The sequence below is a fragment of the Arachis hypogaea genome, chromosome 13, assembly GCF_003086295.3.
Source record: "Arachis hypogaea cultivar Tifrunner chromosome 13, arahy.Tifrunner.gnm2.J5K5, whole genome shotgun sequence".
NCBI lineage: Eukaryota > Viridiplantae > Streptophyta > Magnoliopsida > Fabales > Fabaceae > Arachis > Arachis hypogaea.
In genome coordinates, this window is record NC_092048.1 from 66,107,462 (window position 1) to 66,119,705 (window position 12,244).

Sequence of the window (12,244 nt, forward strand, 5' to 3'; positions counted from 1 at the left end):
GTAAAAGCATAAGCTTTTTGTTTTTCCATTACCATTGATGGCACCTAAGACTGGAGAATCCTCTAGAAAAGGGAAAGGGAAGACAAAAGCTTCCACCTCCGAGTCATGGGAGATGGAAAGATTCATCTCCAAAGCCCATCAAGACCACTTCTATGATGTTGTGGCCAAGAAGAAGGTGATCCCCGAGGTCCCTTTCAAACTCAAGAGAAATGAGTATCCGGAGATCCGACATGAAATCCAAAGAAGAGGTTGGGAAGTTCTAACAAACCCCATCCAACAAGTCGGCATCCTAATGGTTCAAGAGTTCTATGCCAATGCATGGATCACTAGGAACCATGATCAAAGTAAGAACCCGAATCCAAAGAATTATGTTACAATGGTTCGGGGGAAATACTTAGATTTTAGTCCGGAGAATGTGAGGTTGGCGTTTAACTTGCCTATGATGCAACGAGATGAGCGCCCGTACACTAGAAGGGTCAACTTTAATCAAAGGTTGGACCAAGTCCTCATGGACATATGTGTGGAAGGAGCTCAATGGAAGATTGACTCCAAAGGCAAGCCGGTTCAACTAAGAAGACTGGACCTCAAGCCTGTGGCTAGAGGATGGTTGGAGTTCATCCAACGCTCCATCATCCCCACTAGCAACCGATCTGAAGTTACTGTGGATCGGGCCATCATGATCCATAGCATCATGATTGGAGAGGAAGTAGAAGTTCATGAAGTCATCTCCCTTGAACTCTACAAAATAGCCGAAAAGCCCTCCCCTGGGGCAAGGCTAGCTTTTCCCCATCTTATTTGCCATCTATGTTACTCAGCTGGAGCTTTCATAGAAGGAGACATTCACATTGAGGAAGAGAAGCCCATCACTAAGAAAAAGATGGAGCAAGCAAGAGAGCCCATTCATAGAGCTCAAGAGGCGCAGGAAGCTCATCACCATGAGATCCCGGAGATGCCTCAAATGCATTTTCCTCCACAAAACTATTGGGAGCAAATCAACACCTCCCTAGGAGAATTAAGTTCCAACATGGGACAACTAAGGGTGGAACATCAAGAGCACTCCATCATCCTTCATGAAATCAGATAAGATCAAAAAGCAATGAGGGAGGAGCAACAAAGACAAGGAAGAGACATAGAAGAGCTCAAGGACATCATTGGTTCCTCAAGAAGAAAACACCACCATCACTAAGGTGGACTCATTCCTTGTTCTCACTTTCTGTTTTTCGTTTTCTCTATGTTAAGTGCTTATCTATGTTTGTGTCTTCATTATATGATCATTAGTAGTTAGTAACTTTGTCTTAAAGTTATGAATGTCCTATGAATCCATCACCTCTCTTAAAATGAAAAATGTTTTAATTCAAAAGAACAAGAAGTACATGAGTTTCGAATTTATCCTTGAACTTAGTTTAATTATATTGATGTGGTGACAATGCTTCTTGTTTTCTGAATGAATGCTTGAACAGTGCATATGTCTTTTGAAGTTGTTGTTCATGAATGTTAAATATGTTGGCTCTTGAAAGAATGATGATAAGGAGACATGTTATTTGATAATTTGAAAAATCATAAAATTGATTCTTGAAGCAAGAAAAAGCAGCAAGGAACAAAGCTTGCAGAAAAAAAAAATATAGCGAAAAAAAATAGAAAGAAAAAGAAAAAGCAAGTAGAAAAAGCCAAAAGCTCTTAAAACCAAAAGGCAAGAGCAAAAATCCAATAACCCTTAAAACCAAAAGGCAGGAGCAAAAATCCAATAACCCTTAAAACCAAAAGGCAAGGGTAAATAAAAAGGATCCCAAGGCTTTGAGCATCAGTGGATAGGAGGGCCTAAAGGAATAAAATCCTGGTCTAAGCGGCTAAACCAAGCTGTCCCTAACCATGTGCTTGTGGCGTGAAGGTGTCAAGTGAAAACTTGAGACTGAGCGGTTAAAGTCAAGGTCCAAAGCAAAAGAAGAGTGTGCTTAAGAACCCTGGACACCTCTAATTGGGGACTTTAGCAAAGCTGAGTCACAATCTGAAAAGGTTCACCCAATTATGTGTCTGTGGCATTTATGTATCCGGTGGTAATACTGGAAAACAAAGTGCTTAGGGCCACGGCCAAGACTCATAAAATAGCTGTGTTCAAGAATCATCATACTGAACTAGGAGAATCAATAACACTATCTGAACTCTGAGTTCCTATAGATGCCAATCATTCTGAACCTCAATGGATAAAGTGAGATGCCAAAACTATTCAAGAGGCAAAAAGCTACAAGTCCCGCTCATTTAATTGGAGCTATGTTTCATTGATAGTTTGGAATTTATAGTATATTCTCTTCTTTTTATCCTATTTGATTTTCAGTTGCTTGGGGACAAGCAACAATTTAAGTTTGGTGTTGTGATGAGCGGATAATTTATACGCTTTTTGGCATTATTTTTAGTATGTTTTTAGTAGAATCTAGTTACTTTTAGGGATGTTTTTATTAGTTTTTATGTTAAATTCACATTTCTGGACTTTACTATGAGTTTGTGTGTTTTTCTGTGATTTCAGATATTTTCTGGCTGAAATTGAGGGACTTGAGCAAAAATCAGATTCAGAGGTTGAAGAAGGACTGCAGATGCTGTTGGATTCTGACCTCCCTGCACTCAAAGTAGATTTTCTGGAGCTATAGAACTCAAAATGGCGCGCTTCTAATTGCGTTGGAAAGTAGACATCCAGGGCTTTCCAGCAAACTGGCGTTCAACGCCAGCTCTCTGCACAATTTTGGCGTCCAGCGCCAGAAACAAGTTGCAAAGTGGAGTTCAACGCCCAAACTGGCACAAAAACTGGCGTTCAACTCCAAGAATGACCTCTGCACGTGTAACATTCAAGCTCAACCCAAACACACACCAAGTGGGCCCCAGAAGTGGATTTATGCATCAATTACTTACTTCTGTAAACCCTAGTAACTAGTTTATTATAAATAGGACTTTTTATTATTGTATTTGACATCCTGGATTGTATTTTTGATCCTGTGATCACGTTTTGGGGGCTGGCCATTCGGCCATGCCTGGACCTTTCAGTTATGTATTTTTAACCGTAGAGTTTCTACACTCCATAGATGAAGGTGTGGAGCTCTGCTGTTCCTCAAAGATTAATGCAAAGTACTACTGTTTTTCTATTCAATTCAACTTATTCCGCTTCTAAGATATTCATTCGCACTTCAACCTGAATGTGATGAACGTGACAATCATCATCATTCCCTATGAACGCGTGCCTGACAACCACTTCCGTTCTACCTTAGATTGAATGAGTATCTCTTAGATCTCTTAATCATAATCTTCGTGGTGTAAGCTAGATTGATGGCGGCATTCATGAGAATCCGAAAAGTCTAAACCTTGTCTGTGGTATTCTGAGTAGGATTCTGGGATTGAATGACTGTGACGAGCTTCAAACTCGCGATTGCTGGGCGTTGTGACAGACGCAAAAGGAGGGTGAATCCTATTCCAGCATGATCGGGAACCTCAGATGATTAGCCGTGCTGTGACAGAGCATTTGGACCATTTTCACAAGAGGAGGGGATGTAACCATTGACAACGGTGATGCCCTTGCATAAAGCCAGCCATGGAAAGGAGTAAGACGGATTGGATGAAGACAGCAGGAAAGCAGAGATTCAGAGGAACGAAAGCATCTCTACACGCTTATCTGAAATTCTCACCAATGAATTACATAAGTGTTTCTATCCTTATTTTCTGTTTAATTAGTATTATTTTCGAAAACTCCATAACTATTTTATATCCGCCTGACTGAGATTTACAAGGTGACCATAGCTTGCTTCATACTAACAATCTCCGTGGGATCGACCCTTACTCACGTAAGGTTTATCACTTGGACGACCCAGTGCACTTGCGGGTTAGTTGTATCGAAGTTGTGACAAATTATGAATTGAGATTAGAGCACCAAGTTCTTGGAGCCATTACTAGAGATCACAATTTCATGCACCAAGTTTTTGGCAGGGGAAGACACCTAAATGCGAGCAGTAACGGCCTCATTTTCGGCAGGCACCTCCGGTTTTTTTTCTGGTGTTTTATCTTTTTTTTTTACGTTGTGCTGAACCTCGTTCTTTAAATGACGCTATCTCGAGGAGGACAAATAAAGGCGAGCCGTAATGGCCTCATCTTCGGCAGGCTCCTCTGGTTTTTTTTTTTTCCGATTTTTTTCCTTTTTTTTACGTTGTGCAGACCCTCGTTTTTTAAATGACGCTATCCCGGGGAGGACACCTAAACGCGAGCCGTAACGGCATTATCTTCGGCAGGCTCCTCCAGTTCTTTTTTTTTTTTTTACGTTATGCTGACCCTCGTTCTTTAAATGACTCTATCCCGAGGAGGACACCTAAAGGCGAGCCGTAATGGCCTCATCTTCGGCAGGTTCCTCCGGTTTTTTCCCGGTTTCTTTTTTTTTTACCCTCGTTCTTTAAATGACGCTATTCCGAGTAGGACACCTAAACGCGAGCCGTAATGGCCTCATCTTCAGCAGGCTCATCCGGTTTTTTTTCCGGTTTTTTTTTTTACGTTGTGCTGACCCTCGTTCTTTAAAAAATGCTATCCCTAGGAGGACACCTAAAGGCGAGCCGTAATGGCCTCATCTTCGACAGGCTCCTCCATTTTTTTTTTCGTTGTGCTGACCCTCGTTCTTTAAATGACGGTATCCCAGGAAGGACACCTAAACGCGAGCTGGAACGGCCTCATCTTCGGCAGGCACCTCCGGTTTTTTTTTCTGGTATTTTTTTTTACGTTGTGCTGACCCTTGTTCTTTAAATGACGCTATCCCGAGGAGGACACCTAAACGCGAGCCCTAATGGCCTCATCTTCGGCAGGCTCCTCCGGTTTTTTTTTCTATTATTTTTACGTTGTGCTGACCCTCGTTCTTTAAATGACGCTATCCCGAGGAGGACACCTAAACGCGAGCCGTAATGGCCTCATCTTCGGCAGGTTCCTCCCGTTTTTTTTTTTTTTTTCGTTTTGCTGACCCTCCTTCTTTAAATGATGCTATCCCGAGGAGGACACCTAAACACGAGCCATAATGGCCTCATCTTCGGTAGGCACTTGCGGTTTTTTTTTTTAACGTTGTGCTGACCTTCGTTCTTTAAATGGCGCTATCCCGAGGAGAACAAATAAAGGCGAGCCGTAATGGCCTCATCTTCGGCAGGCTCCTCCGGTTTTTTTTCCAATTTTTTCCTTTTTTTTTACGTTGTACTGACCCTCGTACTTTAAATGACGCTATCCCAGGGAGGACACCTAAATGCGAGCCGTAACGGCCTCATTTTCGACAGGCACCTCCGGTTTTTTTTTCTGGTGTTTTATCTTTTTTTTACGTTGTGCTGAACGTCGTTCTTTAAATGACGCTATCCCGAGGAGGACAAATAAAGGCGAGCCGTAATGGCCTCATCTTCGGCAGGCTCCTCTGGTTTTTTTTTTCCCGATTTTTTTCCTTTTTTTTACGTTGTGCTGACCCTCGTTTTTTAAATGACGCTATCCCGGGGAGGACACCTAAACGCGAGCCGTAATGGCATCATCTTCGGCAGGCTCCTCCAGTTCTTTTTTTTTACGTTATGCTGACCCTCGTTCTTTAATTGACGCTATCCCGAGGAGGACACCTAAAGGCAAGCCTAATGGCCTCATCTTCGGCAGGTTCCTCCGGTTTTTTTCCGGTTTCTTTTTTTTTTACCCTCGTTCTTTAAATGACGCTATCCCGAGGTGGACACCTAAACGCGAGCCATAATGGCCTCATCTTCGGCAGGTTCGTCCGTTTTTTTTTTTTCGGTTTTTTTTTTTACGTTGTGCTGACCCTCGTTCTTTAAATGACACTATCCTAGGTAGGACACCTAAATGCGAGCTGTAACGGCCTTATCTTCGGCAGGCACCTCCGGTTTTTTTTCTGGTGTTTTTTTTACGTTATGCTGACCCTCGTTCTTTAAATGACGCTAACCCGAGGAGGATACCTAAACGCGAGCCATAATGGCCTCATCTTCGGCAAGCTCCTCCGGTTTTTTTTTCGATTTTTTTTCCTTTTTTTTACGTTGTGCTGACCCTCGTTCTTTAAATGACGCTATCCTGAGGAGGACACATAAACGCGAGCCGTATCGGCCTCATCTTCGGCAGGCACCTCCGGTTTTTTTTTCTGGTGTTTTATCTTTTTTTTTAACGTTGTGCTGAACCTCGTTCTTTAAATGACGGTATCCCGAGGAGGAGAACTAAAGGCGAGTCGTAATAGCCTCATCTTCGGCAGGCTCCTCCGGTTTTTTTTTTCCGATTTTTTTCCTTTTTTTTACATTATGCTGACTCTCGTTCTTTAAATGATGCTATCCTGAGGAAGACACCTAAAGGTGATCCGTAATGGCCTCATCTTCGGCAGGTTCCTCCGGTTTTTTTCCGGTTTCTTTTTTTTTTAACCTCGTTCTTTAAATGACGCTATTCCGAGGAGTACACCTAAACGCGAGCCGTAATGGCCTCATCTTCGGCAGGCTCCTCCGTTTTTTTTTACGTTGTGCTGACCCTCGTTCTTTAAATGACGCTATCCCAGGTAGGACACCTAAACGCAAGCTGTAATGGCCTCATCTTCGGCAGGCACCTCCGGTTTTTTTTCTGGTGATTTTTTTTTTACGTGATGCTTACCCTCGTTCTTTAAATGACGCTATCCCGAGGAGGACACCTAAACGCGACCTGTAATGGCTTCATCTTCGTAGGCTCCTCTGTTTTTTTTTTATATTTTTACGTTAGTGCTGACCCTCGTTCTTTAAATGACACTATCCCGAGGAGGACACCTAAACACGAGCCGTAATGGCCTCATCTTCGGCAGGCTCCTCCGTTTTTTTTTTTTACGTTGTGCTGACCCTCGTTGTTTAAATGACGCTATCCCGAGGAGGACAACTAAAGGCGAGCCGTAATGGCCTCATCTTCGGCAGGCTCCTCCGGTTTTTTTTTTCCTTTTTTTTTATTTTCGGCAGGCTCCATTTTTTTTTCGTTGTACTGACCCTCGTTCTTTAAATGACGCTATCCCGAGGAGGACACCTAAACGCGAGCCGTAATGGCCTCATCCTCGACAGGTTCTATTTTTTTCTTTTTTTTTACGTTGTGCTGACACTCCATCTTTAAATGACGCTATCCTGAGGAGGACACATAAACGCGAGCCGTAATGGCCTCATCTTTGGGAGGCTCCTCCGATTTTTTTTTTATGTTGTGCTGACCCTCGTTCTTTAAATGACGCTATTCCAAGGAGGACACCTAAACACGAGCCGTAATGGCCTCATCTTCGGCAGGCTCTTCCGTTTTGTTTTCTGGTTTTTATTTTTTTTACGTTGTGCTGTCCCTCATTTTTTAAACGACACTATCCCAAGGAGGACACCTAAAGGCGAGCCGTAATCGCCTCATCATTGGTTGGCTCCTCCGGTTTTTTTTTTTTTTTTACGTTGTGCTAACCCTCGTTCTTTAAATGACGCTATCCCGAGGAGGACACCTAAACGCGAGCCGTAATGGCCTCATCTTCGGTAGGCTCCACCGGTTTTTTATTTTATTTTATTTTTACAATGTGCTGACCCTCGTTATTTAAATGACGTTATCCTGAGGAGGACACCTAAACGCGAGCCGTAATGGCCTCATCTTCGGGAGGCTCCTCCAGTTTTTTTTTTATGTTGTGCTAACCCTCGTTCTTTAAATGACGCTATCCCGAGGAAGACACCTAAACACGAGCCGTAATGGTCTCATCTTCGGCAGGCTCTGCCGTTTTTTTTTTCTGGTTTTTATTTTTTTTTACGTTGTGCTGACCCTCGTTCTTTCAACGATGCTATCGCGAGGAGGATACTTAAAGGCGAGCCGTAATGGCCTCATCATCGGCAGGCTCCTTCGTTGTTTTTTTTTTTTTTTTACGTTGTGCTGACCCTCGTTCTTTAAATGACGCTATCCCGAGGAGGACACCTAATGGCGAGCCGTAAAGACCACATCTTCGGCAGGTTCCTCCGGTTTTTTTTCTATTTTTTTATTTTATTTTTTTATTTTTTTTACGTTGTGCTTACTCTCGTTGTTTAAATGACACTATCCCGAGGAGGACAACTAAAGGCGAGCCGTAATGGCCTCATCGTCGGCAGGCTCCTCCGGTTTTTTTTTTCCTTTTTTTTATCTTCGGCAGGCTCCTCCGTTTTTTTTTCGTTGTGCTGACCCTGGTTCTTTAAATGACGCTATCCCGAGGAGGACACCTAAACGCGAGCCGTAATGGCCTCATCTTCGGCAGGCTCCTCTAGTTCTTTTTTTATTTTTTTATTTTTACGTTGTGCTGACCCTCGTTCTTTAAATGACGCTATCCTGAGGAAGACACCTAAACGTGAGCCGTAATGGCCTCATCTTCGGGAGGCTCCTCCTATTTTTTTTTATGTTGTGCTGACCCTCGTTCTTTAAATGACGCTATCCCGAGGAGGACACCTAAACACGAGCCGTAATGGCCTCACCTTCGGCAGGCTCTTCCGGTTTTTTTTCTGATTTTTATTTTTTTTACGTTGTGCTGTCCCTCGTTCTTTAAACAACGCTATCCCGAAGAGGACACCTAAAGGCGAGCCGTAATGGCCTCATCATCGGCAGGCTCCTCCGGTTTTTTTTTTTTTTTTACGTTGTGCTGACCCTCATTCTTTAAATGACGCTATCTCGAGGAGGACACCTAAACGCGAGCCATAATGGCCTCATCTTCGGTAGGCTCCACCTTTTTTTCTTTTTTATTTTTACGTTGTGCTGACCCTCGTTCTTTAAATGACGCTATCCTGACTAGGACACCTAAACACGAGCCGTAATGGCCTCATCTTCGAGAGGCTCCTCCGGTTTTTTTTTTAAGTTGTGCTGACCCTCGTTCTTTAAATGACGCTATCCCGAGGAAGACACCTAAACACGAGCTGTAATGGCCTCATCTTCGGCAGGCTCTTCCGTTTTTTTTTTCTAGTTTTTATTTTTTTTACGTTGTGCTGACCCTCGTTCTTTAAATGACGCTATCCCGAGGAGGATACCTAAAGGCGAGCCGTAATGGCCTCATCATCGGCAGGCTCCTCCATTTTTTTTTACGTTGTGCTTGATGTGTGGAAAACGATCCAACACAAAACTCACCGGCAAGTGTAATAATAACTCACATGAGTGAGGTCGATCCCACAGGGATTGAAGGATTGAGCAATTTTAGTTTAGTGGTTGATTTAGTCAAGCGAATCAAGATTTGGTTGTGTGATTTGTGATTTGCAGAAGCTAAATTGCATGGAAAGTAAAGGGGAAGGGGAAATTTGCAGTAAACTAAAGAGCAGGAAAATAAAGGAGCTGAATCTTAAAGTGCAAGTAAATTAAATTACAGAAACTTAAATTGCAAGTAATGTAAATGACTGAAGCTTTAAGTGCAAGAAACGTAAATTGCTTGAATTGTAAAAGGGATTGGGAGTTGGGATTGCAGAAATTAAACATGCAGGATTAAATTGCATCAAACAGTAAAGCAAAAGATGAATTGAATTAGAATGCATCTCAAACAGAAGAGTAAAAATGCTTTGAGAATTATAAAGACAGAAAAGCAGTGCTTAAATTGCAGCAATGTAAAAGAGGTTGAAGATCTCAGGAGTGGAAGAGACTAGATAACAAGTCTAGATCTCAAATCCTTCCTTGATCTAACAAGAACAATTGCAAAAGAAACAAAGAAAAGTAAATTGCAGAGAGAGTAGAAGATGAAGCAGTAAATGGAAATTGGAATTCAATTATGCAGAAAATTTAACAAGATCTCAAGGTGAGATTGAAACAGAAGTTCTTCAATTCTCCACCCAAGATCCAAAGCAAGAAAATAAAAGAGTGCTCAAGCAAGAACAAGGAAGAAGAGAGATCAATTCTCCTTCCAAGTTCTCTGAAATTACAAACTTAAAGCCAAAAGTTCTCCAGGACAATTCAAAATAAAAGTCTAAAAGCAAAAATAAAAAGTTCCAAAAGTTCAAAAATCCTAATTACATCAAACTAACTCCTATTTATACACTTTCTATTCTTGGATTTTGGAATTTGGGTGGGCTTTTGATTTGGTGAAGAAATTAATTAAATTGGATTTTTAATCCAATTTTTAGCCCAAATTGCACCTCTAGGGGAAAGCTCAGTTGGAAAATCCAACTTAGCTTTCAAGCATGCTGCCCATGTGTGCCAAAATTGGTGTGCCCAGCCCTTGGTGGAGTGTGTGACACTAGAGCTCAGTTGGAAAATCCAACTTAGCTCTAAGTGTTGGCCGTGTCTCCTTGTGCGCACAAGGCTTGCTCCTTGGTGCCTTGGTCCGTGTCATGATGCACAAAATAGCCTTCCTTGGTGCGCCAAAATTGTGCTTCTTGGTGTCATGACCGTGTCACATTGTGGAGGCTTGGGGGAGAGGCAATGCTCAGTTGGAAAAACCAACTGAGCTTCCTTGTGCAGCGCCTTGCTTATGGCCTCAATGTCCCAGGTTCGAATCCTGCTGGAGGAAGTGGAGGCTAATTTCCTTTGGAAGAGATGGATGCTCCTTCCTTGTGTTTCCAAGAGTTCCCAAGTTCGAAACTTGGCTCAAGCATTTAAGCTATTTTTCCTTAATTTTTCTTGCAAGCTTGGTGGCACTCCTTCCTTATGTTTCAAGGAGTTCCCAAGTTCAAATCCTGGAGGAAGCATTCTAGCTATTTATTCTTGAATTCCCTTGCAAGGAGTAGCGTATGGTTCCAAGTTCGAACCATGGAGGTTGCATTTTGGCTATTTCTTCTTGAATTTCCTTGCAAGGTGAGTTCCTTGCTTCTCCTTGGTCCTTGGTTCGAATCTTGTTGGCTTCATCCCTTGGAATTTCTTCTTGAATTAATATGGAGAGGTCCCGATAAAGTTAACTTAGTTAACTTAGCTTTGCACCATTTCCTTGCTTTCTTTAGTGCTCAGTTAACTATTTGAACTTAGCTTTGTAGCTTGCCTTCTCCTTTCATTCCTTGTGAAGCTCAGTTTGCTTTCTTAACTTAGCTTTCCTTCTTCCTCAATGTGGTTATGCTTTTTCTTCCCTTTGCCACGCTTTCTCTTTCTTTGGGCACGCTTCTTGCTTCCCTTGGAAACGTTTCTTATTTCCTTTGGGCACGCTCCTTGAGCCACGCTTTTCTTCTTTTTTTTCTTTCTTCACCTACAAGTAATCAAAACAACCAATCAAAGTATCACTAAATTCAAAAGGTTTATAAATCATTAAAATTCAATTAAATTTAGCTTAAACCTCATGGTTTAGCATTAATTACATGGTGGTTGTTTGATTCAAGGAAGTCATGCATTTTCATCCCAAATTACTTACTTAGAATGCAAGAAAGTGTATAAAACCTAATAAAAACAAAGAAAAAGGCTAGTGAAACTAGGCTAAGATGACTTGTCATCACAACACCAAACTTAAAACTTGCTTGTCCCCAAGCAAGCACTTAAACATAAGAGAAGATAGAGTGAAATAGATAAGCATGCATGTCCTTATTAGGCACTTAGTTGAATTTTGTTTATGGGGTTTTATGCAGATCAAAAATAGCTCATTTATTACTTGCTATCAAAATAACTATGCTTCTTTAAGGGTTCACCAAGGTTGCTGCTATGATTCTTTACCCTTTTTCTTAATCCCCTTGTTAGCTTTTTCTGCTTTCTTTTGCATTTCAGAGCTTATTATCTATTAGAGGCTTGGTGTCAAATGTTGCAGTGGCCTTTGGCTTATTTTCACTCAACATTTTTTTCACCACAGACACATGGCTCACCTTTTTCTTCCTAGGATCATTGATGCCCAGCATCTCTTTGGATTACTAAATGTTTTGTAGCTAGGTTGCTCTTTATTGTGGACTTTCAGTTGACAATCCCAAATCAGTTGATCTAAGTTGCCAAGCTTTAAGATACTCCTTAGAACCTACTTGTCCAAGCATATCCTAGTACATAAACACCACAGGCATATGTCCTAGGGTCCAAGCTATTGGTGTCTAGCCTTATTGTTTGTTTCTTTGCCAACTTTTGGCTTTTCTTCTTTCTTTTTCTTTCTGTTTTGGTTTATTTTCAAGGGGCTTTCATTATTTTGAAGGATCATAGCAGCAAACTAACTTAAGCTTTAAGAAACAAGCCATTCTGCAACATTTATTCCATGAGCTAATAGTTGAATCAAACACACACCACCACTAACTTCATTCTAACTTTTGCAACATTGAACAATTACTTTTCTAAATCAAACATCTTTTCTTTTATTCAAACAGCAAGGGAAAACAAGACAAAGTATTCAATTTAA